At 41.5% G+C, this 12,772-nt stretch overlaps 1 long non-coding RNA gene across 1 annotated transcript; it reads left to right on the top strand.

The window, feature by feature from the left end:
• The first annotated feature begins 235 nt into the window (after positions 1–235).
• Positions 236–11,353, top strand: LOC132382362 (uncharacterized). The gene is made up of 3 exons (XR_009508293.1): positions 236–326; positions 6,133–6,196; positions 10,852–11,353. It is a non-coding gene; the product is annotated as an uncharacterized LOC132382362 (long non-coding RNA).
• The last annotated feature ends 1,419 nt before the right edge of the window (positions 11,354–12,772 follow it).

Genomic DNA, 12,772 nt, shown 5'->3' with positions numbered 1-12,772 from the left:
AATAATGTGGCCACTGAGTGTAGGAAGCAATCGAGAGAGACAACAATGACAAACACACTGAAAATAAATCTCACTGCAGTTCTGGATCACTGAGTGAGTTTGCTAGTTTTTGTTCAGCCATGGGAAGCAGGAATCTTGTTGAATCGGTTTCATCTGGCATTGAGTTGGCAGCGCTCCACTCACCACATGCCAGGCTGCAGGTGCAGCAGTAGTTTCTGTGAAGCATGTGGGAGGCCAGGAACAGCAGCTTTTCAGTCTGTGATCAGACAGACCCTGGAGAGGGGCCATGGTGGGACTTTGGGGCTGGAGAATGAACAGTGAAGACGGTACGTTCCCTGGTTTGTGCGTGCAACAGAAACACTTTTGTAGATGTTTTCAAAGGCTGTTTTTCAGAGCAGCAACTTCAGATGGGCGTTTTTCAGCCAAAAGGAAATTACCTAGTGTTGCTAAGATACTAAATATTGTGTACGCATCAGCTCCGCCTAAGGCTGTGTATATCTCACTCACTCTGTATACTGGGCATGTACAAGCTCAAATAAGACAGAAAGCTACTCTGTCTACAGCAGCATCAAGAAATGTTTATGCCAAGTTAGTGTATTGAGATTGGCTTTTGGACACTATAGACAACCACTACCTCCTCAACTTTAAAGGCACAAGTTCCCCAGAATAAGAATTTGCCAAATCATAATTTTGAACTATATAGAGTGTGGGGTGTTCACGTTCATCAGGACAAAGAAGGTGAACCCAGAGAGCTCACGATGATGCATTTCAGACATTTATTACACTATTGTGTTGTGTGATTTCAACAGTATATTTGCCAAACTTTTTTGACTGCTTTGGTCTGAACGAACCCCTTGTGTGCTTTTTTAAATGTGGCTCTTGAAGAAAAGATTGGAAAAGTAAACTGAAACACAAAAAGCTGGAAATTCAGCATCACGAGAAAAAGAAACAGAGTTGATGCCTCGGGTCATAAACACCAGAGATCCTCCAGATGCTGAAAATCCAGAGCAACAAACAAACAAACACACACACACACTCAAAATACTGGAGGAACTCAGCAGGCCAGGCAGCATCTAGGGAGAGGAATTAGCAGTCAATGTTTTGGCCTGAGGCCTTTCATCAGGACTGGAAAGGAAAGGGGAAGAAACAAGAATAAGGAGGTAGAGAAAATTACATCTTCTTCAGCCCTTTACCTATTCTACCTATCACGCCCCACCCTCCCACTTTCCCCTCACCTGTTTTAATCTATCACCTGCCAGTTTATACTCCAGCTGCTCCCCCCATCTTCTTCTTCTGGCTTCTTCCTCCTGGTATGCATGTTCATCAACAGTGCCTATATGGAACTCTACTTAATTATGAGATTGAGGAGGTTTGGTATGTCACCAAAAACTCATACAAATCCCTATAGATTTACAGTGGAGAGCATTTTGGTAGGTTGCACCACAACTTGGTACGGTGGCTGCAATGATTGCGAGGGACTTCAGAAGGTTTAAACTCGGCCAGTTCCATCTCAGATACATCCCTTCCTACCATCAAGGCCAGCTTCAAGAGGTAGTCCATCGAGAAAGTGGAATCCTTTATTAAAGACCCTCACTAACTCAGACATGCCCTGTTCTCATAACTACCAGCGGGAAGGAGGTTCAGGAGCCTGAAGATCCACACTCAGTGATTCACGAACAGCTTCTCCCCCCCCCCACCCCTCGCTGCCCCAACCATCAGATTCCTGGGTGGTCCACGAACCCACGAACACCACTTCATTATTCCATTTTTATTGACCTATTTAATTTTGAAATTTGTGGTAATTTTATGACCTTGTACCATTTTGCTGCCATAAAACCACAAAGTTCACATCATAGAAGTCTGTGATAATAAATCTGATTTTGATTCTGGTGATAGTATACATACTGCCATATTGTGGACTCAATGTATACAAGAATGGATATGCTCGCGACTCAAGTTCGACCTCAAGCTCAAATTCAAGTTTATTGCCATTCAAACGTACACATGGACAGAACCGCCAAATGAAACAATGTTCTTCCAGATCAAGGATTCTCAACCTGGGGTCCACAGACCCTTGGTTAATGGCAGGGGGTCCATGGCATAAAAAAATGTTGGAGGACCCTGCTCCAGACCAAGGTGCACAACACATAACTCACATTCAACACATGAAGTAACATTACATGTACAGTACACCGCCAAACAAAGCAATGTTCTTCCGGACCAAGGTGCACAACACAGTACTTAGAACTCACACACAACACATAATGGAATTACACCACAAATAAATTAACAAATAAAATACAAGTTAGAAAGTTAAAAAGGTCTGGGTGGTGACGGTGAATTCAGTCGTCTCACAATCGGGAGGAAGAAGCTGTTTCCCATCCTAAGATTCCTTGTCATTCCTGTGGTAAGGACAGCCCAGAGTTTTACTTCAATGTGCCAGTTTGCAGGCTGTTTTCTTATCAACTGTATTACAGTTGGTTCTTTATCCTGTACATTAATCATGCAGTTCAATCTAGATTCACTCGAAGCCCGGTTGCCAAGGAGCGTTATAGTTGGTTTGGGAATGCTGCAAACTGGAACTCTCACTCCCACAGTCCATTTGGGTAGTTGCTCACTTGAAACAAAACCAACAGAAAGCATTTCCATTCAAGACAAAATGTATACTTCACAGTGTTCTGGCACGTTTAAGTGGCCGACAGTTACTTTCATGGCAAAAGGAAGAGTGAAAAGCAAAATCCTCCAATTCTTGGGACATCCTTCATGTTTGTAGTTCTCTGGGCAATGAGTTTCAGTGCTTGGAGCACGACACAGAGCTAACCTGCACTGACATCTGGATCTTTAAATTTATGATCATGACACCCTAATTAACTGGGAGAATAACTGGGGCAGGGGGAAGCTAGGTGATCTAATCTCAGTCCTATTTCTTACCTTTTTCTCATACGACTAGGCAAAAAGGCCATCTGTTTAGATGGTTATTGGAGAGAAACTGACAGAAAGAGAATCTAAGGCAGATAGTCAGAAACACAAAGAGACAGAAAAACAAAGAAAGAGGCACTTACAGGAAGACTGGGAGAGAGAGATAAAGAGAATGAGTGAGGAAGAAAGGAAGACTGAAAATGATTAAGGGAGACACTCTGATAGACTGAAAGACAGACAGTAAGGAGAGAGAGAGATGAGGGTTCAGTAACGCTGAGTAAGGGTGACGGAGACACTCAGGCACTGTCATACAGAGAGATAGACTGATAGAGTGAGAGAGACAGTGGCAGAAAGACAGAAAGAGGATGAGAGTGTGATAGACAGGCTGAGAGATACAGACAGATAGAGTGAGATATAGTGAGAGAGTGACAGACAGACAGAGAATGAAAAGAGGAGAGACAGTCAGGGGGTGCACAGATAGGGAAAGTGACACTGAAAAAGAGATAGCAAATGATGAAGAAAGAAAGAAAGATAGGGAGTGGGAGAGTGAGGGAGATGCTCTGGCAGGATAGTGAACTTTAAACTGAGAGATTTGCCATCAATGTCAGTGGAAAGGAAGTGTATATAAGCCTGGAGTAGGGAGGGCAGGAGTCCTTGTTGGAGTGTTGTTCCAGTAAGGCTACAAAAGCAAAGCTGAGCAAGACAACAGGCAGGGAATTTGGAACAGAAATGCACCAGTAGGAGTTGAATATATTGGACAAGGCCCATTTCCCAGAGTCACCACACCTGGTCTGAGTCCTCCCCGTTTAATGGGCCATTTGCAGCACATTGATCTCATTGGCCCACCACTGTCTGTTTCCAGCACAGGGTGCAGGTTTGAATGTATTTGGAGATCGTGTGCCCACATATTTTATAGCCTTTGGCCTCCAAAAACATCGGAAAACTATTAAAACTGAAAAATAACATTCTTTTTAAAATCTTAGCACTGTTATTTCCAATCCTGAAAACATATGTAGATGGAAAGAAATCAACCCCATTGAAGAGAAGATTGAAGAGCAAGGGGACACGAAAAGAAGAGCCAAAGGTGATAGCTGGGAAATCTTTAACACTGCAAGTATTGACGGGCTAGAATATACAGCAAAGGAGAGAAATGGAGGTAAATTCAATTGTATCTGAAAGGAAAATCTGCAGGACTATGGGGAGAGTTGATGAAGCGGAAGGAGCTTGAGTGTTCTTACACTGAGCTAGTACAGACTTGATGGACCAAATGGCCTCCTTATGCTATATTTGGTGGTTCTGTAACAAAAAAAATAAAAGTAAGGAAAATGTAATCAAAAGTGCATAAAATGCAGATTTAATGAAAGCAAAGTGATTAAAAACAAAGACTTACCTTCCCCATTCCTTTCTGCTCTGCGGAATAATATTCCCCATGAAATGAATAGGGTTTCAGTTCCTGTGAAAGGTCTGCCCATGGGGAGCGAGATTGCGACAGAGTGAGCTGACAGGTTCACTCCCCCCACCTCCACCACAATCTGACAGTCGGTTCTAAATTCCCAGCACACAAGAGGGGGTGGGGTTCACTTCAGTTTGAGTGGGTGAAGTCGGGCAATTCCATTGAGAAACGCTGTCCAGATGAGTCAGAGTCCCTTTGTGGAGAGTCTTTTCCACACACCTCTCAGCGCTGACCTCCCTTGCTCAGACAGAGACGAACAAAGGAAGAGAGCATCAGTTGCAGCTCTTAAATAGCTCCAACATGCACAACTGTTGCAATTTGAAAAAAGACCAGAAAAAAATTGTTCGACAATCATCTCGGATTGCAGAATGCTCTGCTTGTCATTTGCAATAACACGAAGCAATCAATTGTGCATCTCGAATTACCTGCTGGGTAGTTCATCAGAACTGCAGAGGAACCACTAAAATCAAAGTGTTGTGCATTAGTAAGAGAACTACCAGTTGGTGTAGTGTCTTCGTACAGTCTCTGCAGAGCCACACATCATCTGTGTTTGCAATTAAAACGAGCTGCACTAAGCGGATATTTAAGTTAAAAAAAAATACAACACGCACTGGGAAGCTCTTGGATCAATAAACCCTTTGCAAAGCATCTGATCATTTAACTATGGCGATATTTAATATCCTAACTGATGTGATGTCAAACAAGGATTAACTGTTGCCTTTATGTGATCTGCTCAAGTACTAAGACTTGCCCCGGTAAAAGATATCGAAGGAAATTGCTGACTAAGAAGGAAGGTATCATTGTTGTAGATGGAGCCACCTAAGTATAAAATATAGTGGTTAAGAAATAAATTGACTGCAATCAAGAAATGGTTGCCTTGTGGAGGATTGAAACAAACGTTTTCGGAATTCTGTGTGAAATCATAAACATCAAAGATTCTGTAGATGCTGGAAGCCAGAGCACCACTCACAAAATGCTGGAGGAACTCAGCAAATCAGGTAGCATCTATAGAGGGGAATAAAGGTCAATGCCCTTAACCTTGACCTGGTGCTCTCATTTTAATGCCTACAGATTCATTAAATCTCTGGATTAAAGTTCCATTACCAGTGTTTAGAGATCAATATGTATGCTGATAATCTAATGTCGACATGTGATCTTAATTTCCAAATGGAGATTCTCAACTTCCAGCAATGTCTTCTTACTACCACTTCTCTCATTTTTTTCACTCCCCATTCTGGCTCTCCTCTTACCAGTTCCATTCTCCTCACCTCCCTCTGATGCCCCTCCTTCTTTCTTTTCTCCCATGGTCCATTCTCCTCTGCTCTGCGATTCCTTCAGCCCCTTATCTCCTCCACCTATCACATCCTAACTTCTGACTTCATCTACCCTCCCTCAACCACCTATTTTGCCCCTCGCCTGGTTTCATCTATCATTTATCTGCTTGTACTCCTTCACCTACCCCCACCCTCTTAGTCTGGATTCGTCGCCTTCCTTTCCAGGTCTCAGCCTGAAACGATGGCAGTTTATTCCCTTTGTGGAGTTCCATTAGAATGTTGTGTGTGCTACACAGAGGTTCCAGCGCCTGTAAAATCTCTTGTATTTAAAATTATCGGCCTCACCTTGACCCATTTTAATGCCTACAGAGTTATTAATCCTCACATTAAAGTTCTATCGCCAGAGTTGGACTCTGGTATTCGCTGATCCGAGATTCTTTCAGAAGTCAAGAACAAGGCTTAAATCATGTTGCTTCCTGTTAACAGGACACAGAGATTGGGAACGGAGGAGACAACAGAGGGAAAAGAGCAAAGAAGGCGAAAGAAGATGGTGAGCCAGCATGCTCTTTTTATACCATAGGCAACTACATTCCATTCAAATTTGTAGATAAGATTAAACAATCAGAGAGCCCCTATTCAAATAATGCAATACTCAAGAAGCTTATAGAGTAATACTGTAACCGCTAGGGGACACACTAAATTATCGCATCTACATACTTTGACCACAAGGAAATATACTGAATAATTGTTTATACATAGGTAATTGGTACCTTAAGCATTCTATAGCCAGGAGATGGTAATGGGGATATGCTCCCAGTGATGTGGACCTTAAATAGTCCCTGACAACCAAGATCGGCTCCTGGCCTTCAAATGTGGGTTAGTTACTAAGCCTGGCAGAGCTGTTTCTTCTGACAGGAGAAGTGGCAAAGGCAGGTTACTGGTGCCTTAAAACTAGTCACTTCGGGCAGATGGGGTCCATCAGCTATAGCTTGCAGCTCACTGGGGAGGAGGAAAACTCTGATTTCAAACCTCCGCTGCCTTGCAGCTAAACCCACTCATGGGGAAGGCTTCGCGAGCAAACCCCGAGGGAAAAGTCCCTAAGGCAGTCCTACATTGTTTTCAAAGCTGACTAGCAACTCCTGTGATGCTGCTGGTAACAAACTGTATCATTCTTGGCTGTTCTTTTGAGTTCAGCAGATGTGTGGAGAGGGGGAGTTTGCTCTCTCCATATTGTATTGCCTAGGCTTGCTCATCTAGACAGCTGGACTGCAACATCTATGGTCAACCCTGACCAATAACGGCCTCGCATAGGTAATACTACTGGCATAAGAAAGTTAAACTGCAAAGCATTAAACATTATTCATATAAACCAATACCAGTTTATAAGGATCAAAACATAGGCTGATAATCCTAATGTGGATATGGGTTCATAGTTTGCAGTAAAAGATAAATCAAAACTGATCTGTTTATGCCTCAGACTGATTTAAGGAATCCTGCAATACCAATCTATATGTATTCTCTCGATCTTCAGCTAATATTCCTTCCCATCCCGCATATCCAATCACTCGTCTTATTTCTGATTAAATAAGCACAGAATAATAGTGATTGCGCTCAACAAAGTGAAACTCATTGGGACATACTGAGAAATGTCAAAATCAAGCCCAAGTTCATTGTCATGTATGCAAGAGCATAAGACAATATTAAATACTCTATTAATGACCAGATAACGATTACCTTATTTAGCTTCTTTGTGTTGAAAATTATTTGCCTTAGTGTTACTCATTAACTCTCCACAATTAAATTTATTTGCCAGAGGACAAAGGACGTGAATTTGATCAGAAGTGATCTTACCTCTGCAATTGTCTTCATCTTTTCAATATGCTCCTTCTGTCCTGACCTTTTGATCATCTCCATAACAGTCATTTGCAAAATTAATTGCTCCAATTTTAGCAGCTCTTCCTCCATCTGCAAAGGTTTTAATTCCCTCCATGAATCTCTCTATCTTTTCATTCAGTAATACTCACTCCTCCCCAGCACCCTAGAAAGTGGTGAAGATAAGGACGTGAAAAATGGTCCATTGAAGTATCTCCATGATTCAATACACAGTTGGTCCTGTTACCCATGTGCACTTTACAATAGAGAACAGAACAGCACAGTACAGTACACGACCTTCATCTGAAAATGTTGTGCCAACTTTTTAAACCTACTTAAAAATCAATCTGAACCTTCCCTCCCACATAGCCCTAGATTTTTCTTTCTTCCGTCAGCCTATCTGGTGGTTGTCCATTGTGTTTGACAATAACAGGAAACCTGTGCAGGAGAGTTTTTTTTTAACAATATTTTTATTCAGAAGAAAAAAAACAAGATTTACAGAGTGCAACACATAGATACATCTCAACATAACTTGTGTACATTCATATATTGTAATAAAATTGATCAAAATGTTATATCATAACACATAAAGGTATACCACTCTGTAATCAAAAATTTAAAGATGAGTCATACATCATAAAAGAATTTTTTTTTAATAAAACAAAGTCAACCCCCTACCAACTACCAAAGAAAGTAGTTTTTTCTGTCATCCATCAGGAGAGTTTTTAAAGACATTGCACTGGAAAAGCTCCACTCTCCTGACCTCTGAAGTCCAGGTCCAGTGGTAAGAACATGTGTCACAGCTGGGTCTTCCTTGATTGCGTGGATGACCATGACGCCTTCTGTGCCTTGTCATGCCTTTCGCTCTCCGTGGAGTACTGCAGTACCACCTCCCTGGCATTGGATCTCACTGTAGATCTCATCCACCCAGTTTACTGGACCTGACTTCGCAGGCTAGGACATGCATGCTCCTATCTCACTGGGTATGAGGCCACTGGCTTCCCTCACCTAGTTTAGCCCGCCTGTTGAAGCAGTGTACCAGGATGTGGCCATTGTCACATGCAAACAGTTCCTTGGAACTACAGATGAGAGCTGAGTGTCCAGTGGGGACCAGAGGTGAGTGAGCTGCTCCAAATTGGACACAACACCGTCTTCATCAGAGGTGTTACCCCTCCCTGGACACCCCGTACACACGTCAATCCAACAGTCCATTCAATGTCTGTAATGCATCTACTACCTCTGGCAGTTCATTCCATGCATTTATCACTCTGTGTACAAAACTACTTCAGACATCCCAATTATACTTTCTCCAGTTGCTCTAAAAATATTTCTCCCTGTATTGGTACCCTGGGATAAAGTTGCCAGCTGTCTACTCATGCTTCTTATCATCTTATACACCTGTATGAAGTTTCTTGTCATTCTTCTTTGTTCCAAAGAGAAAATCACTAGTTTTTATGGTGAATATGAGAGGGCACAATTTTAAAGGGATTGTAAAAAAGTATAGAACCATGGAACCATAGAACACTACAGCACAGTACAGGCCCTTCAGCCCTCTATGTTGTGCTGACCCATAGTGTCCTTAAAAAAGTACTAAACCCACACTACCCCATAACCCTCTATTTTTCTTTCATCCATGTGCCTGTCCAAGAGGCTCTTAAATACCCCCCCCCCCAGTGTTTTAACCTCTGCCACCATCCCCAGCAAGCCATTCCAGGCACTCACAACCCTCTGTGTAAAAAAACTTACCCCTGATGTCTCCCCTAAACTTCCCACCCTTAATTTTGTTCATATGCACATAATTTTGTACATATATGTATATATTGTACATATACGTATGGGGGGATATTAGAAAGTTTTTAAACAAAGAATGGTGGGTGCATAAAACTTGCTACCATGTGTAGGAAGCTAAATTTGTTATCAAAGTACCTGTAGGTCACCATGTACAACCCTGAGATTCATTTTCTTGTGGACATACTCAAAAATCCAATAACCATAATACGAGGGGTGATTGATAAGTTTATGGCCTAAGGTAGAAGGAGTCAATTTTTGAGAACCTAGCACATTTATTTTTCAACATAGTCCCCTCCTACATTTACACATATAGTCCAGCGGTCGTGGAGAATACGGATCTTGGACCTCCAGAAAGTGTCCACAGATGGGTGATTGATAAGTTCGTGGCCTACAGTAGAAGGAGATGAGTTATACAGCTCTCGTTACATGTACATGCTGCTCAACTCTTTGAGTGATTATGCAGAAAATTTGAAGTTAATAACTCATCTCCTTTTACCTTAGGCCACAAACTTATCAATCACCCTGATGAGTTATTAACTTCAAACTTTCTGTATCATCACTCAAAGAGTTGACCGGCATGTGCATGTAACGATAATCGTAGAAGAAACGAAAGACTGCACCAACTGGAAGTTCAACTGGTGTGCAAATGACAACAAACTGTGTAAATACAAAAATAAACAATAATATTAATAAATGAATAAGCAACAAATATGAGAACATGAGATGAAAAGATCTTGAGAGTGAATCCATTGGTTGTGGGAACATTTCAGTGATGGGTCAACTGAAGTTAAGTGAAGTTATCCCCTTTGATTCAAGAGCCTGATGGTTGGGATAGGAACTGTTCCTGAAGCTGGTGGTGTGAGTCCTGAGGTTGCCGTACCTTCTTCCTGATGGCAGCAGCGAGAAGAGAACATGACCTAGGTGGTGGGGGTCATTGATGACGGATGCGGCTTTCCTGTGACAACACTCTGTGTAGATGTGCTCAATGGTGGGGAGGCATTTACCTGTGATGGACTGGGCTGTATTCACTACTTTTTGTAGGATTTTCCATTCAAGGGCATTGGTGTTTCCATATGAGGCTGTGATGCAATATACTCTCTGCTACACATCGACAGAAGTTTGTTAAAGTTAGATAGATAGATAGATAGATAGATAGATAGATAGATAGATAGATAGATAGATAGATAGATAGATACTTTATTCATCCCTAAGGGGAAATTCAACATCTTTCCAGTGTCCCATACACTTATTGTAGCAAAACTAATTACATACAGTATTTTAGATGTCATGCTGAATCTTAGCAAACTCTTGAGGGAGTAGAGGCAGTGGGTTGTAGGAGAGGTAGATATATTAAGGGTATTTTAGACTCATAAGTAGGTACAAGGATGAAAAGGAAAATGGAGGGCTATGTGGGATGGAAAGATTAGATTGTTCTTGGTGTAAAGTTATACAGTTGGTACAACATTGTGAACCAAAGGGCTTGTACTGTGTTTTATGTTCTATGTTTACCCCCATAATTACTGACCTCTTTATTCTCCAAAGGTCTACCAATTTCAGTCTCGAATGTAAAAGCACTAAAGTCTTCAGATTGCTACAAAATCTTCTGATTCCTGGAAGACAAACATGCGTAGATAATGGGATAAGGATTTGCGCATTTGATTTTTGAAGGGCCGATTGGCTGAGGTAACAAAAGTTGCTCAGTAGAATTGTAGCAAGTTAGCAGTGAAGGACAGTAAGAAACAAAAAAATCAGAATCAGGTTTAATATCACCAGAATATGTTGTGAAATTTGTTAACTTTGTGGCAGCAGTACAATGTAATACATGATAATAGAGAGATAAAGAAAACTGTGAATTACAGTAAATGCAAACAAGAGAAAACCTACAGATGCTGGAAATCCAAGCACACATACAAAATGCTGGAGGAACTCAGTAGGCCAGGCAGCTTCTATGGAAAAAAGTACAGATGATGCTTTGGACTGAAACCCTTCAGCAGGACTGTACATATATGTATATGTATACCTGTGTGTGTATTAAATAGTTAAATTAAACATATAGTGCAAAAAATTGGAAAATAAAAGTAGTGAGGTATTCATTGGTTCAATATCCGTTCAGAAATTGGATGGCAGAGGGGAAGAAGCTGGTCCTGAATTGTTGAGTGTGTGCCTTTAGGCTTCTGTACCTCCTCCCTGATGGTAACAATGAGAAGAGGTTGTGGAGGTCCTTAATGATGGACGGCGCCTTTCTGAGATTCTGCTCCTTGTATACTATGGAGTCTAATGTCCGTGATGGAGCTGGCTGATTGTACAACTCTCCACAGCTTATTTGATCCTGGGTAGGAGCACTTTCCCCCCGCACCCCGCCCCCCCATACCAGACGGTGGTGCAGCGAGTTAGAATGATCTTCACAGTACATCTGTAGAAATTTGCAAGTGTTTTTGGTGAAATACCAAATCTCCTTAAACTCAAGCTCAGGGGAGAAAAACATGATAAATACAGCGTCTGCAGTGTGAAAACAACCTTTAAAATGATTGTCAAGTAGACAGCCTGTGCAATTCTCCTCATCTGCCAATCACACAGAACCCCCTACTAGTATGAACCCAACTGCTTTCCTCTATCTCTCCAACTATCATGCAGGCAATAGCAATACACTTTCAAAAATGTTCCAAGTCTGACTGATAGCCATCTATTTTACAATGGTTGTTAGTAAACACTTTGTAGATAGGAAGGTGATAGCAGCAGGAGTCCTTGCTTCCAAGTTGTTTTAACAGAAAAGGGAGCCCTGTTGATCTGTAATTACTAGGCTGATTCATGGAACAGGTATTTGAAATAATTACAAGTGACCTGCCAGTTCCTGTCTGACCCCTCGAGTACTAGAAGAACATTATTTACCCAGCCATTTTAATATGACAGCATTAACCTTTAAGTACAGCAAACACTCAAAGGACAGGGAAAAACAATCGACACACACAGCCCCAGAATATTTTCTAGTTAACAAGACAGCCACATGGCCTTCCCCCCCATTGGGCCTCATTGGGGACCAGATGGGCTGATTATGACACTGATTTTTTACCCTTCTCTTTCTTATTCCTTCTGGGGATTCTTTGAACTTAAAAGTTTCCAGAGATAAATTAGTATAAATCTAGAGATTTGGAAAACTTCCAGTGCTGTCATCGAGAAGATGCATCTTCAGATTCAGATTCGATTAGTTTCCTGTCATATTCACCAGACTGTAATGGAATTCCTTGCTTACATGAAACTGACAGAGTAAACAGTCTACAGCACAATACTAAATACAGCAATGAGGGCCAAACCACAAAATTCTGCAAAGTACACTAATGCAAACTGAGGTAGTACAAGAAATGCTTAAAGTGACAATAATGGAAGAGGTAGAATTAAGGGCAACACCTCCAGGAAGGAGATGTTAAAGAGGTCATTGGTTCAGAAGCCTAATAACAATAGGAAA

This window comes from Hypanus sabinus, chromosome 28 (assembly GCF_030144855.1).
Source record: "Hypanus sabinus isolate sHypSab1 chromosome 28, sHypSab1.hap1, whole genome shotgun sequence".
In the NCBI taxonomy this organism is placed as follows: Eukaryota; Metazoa; Chordata; class Chondrichthyes; order Myliobatiformes; family Dasyatidae; genus Hypanus; species Hypanus sabinus.
This window is presented reverse-complemented; position numbering and strand designations above follow the sequence as displayed.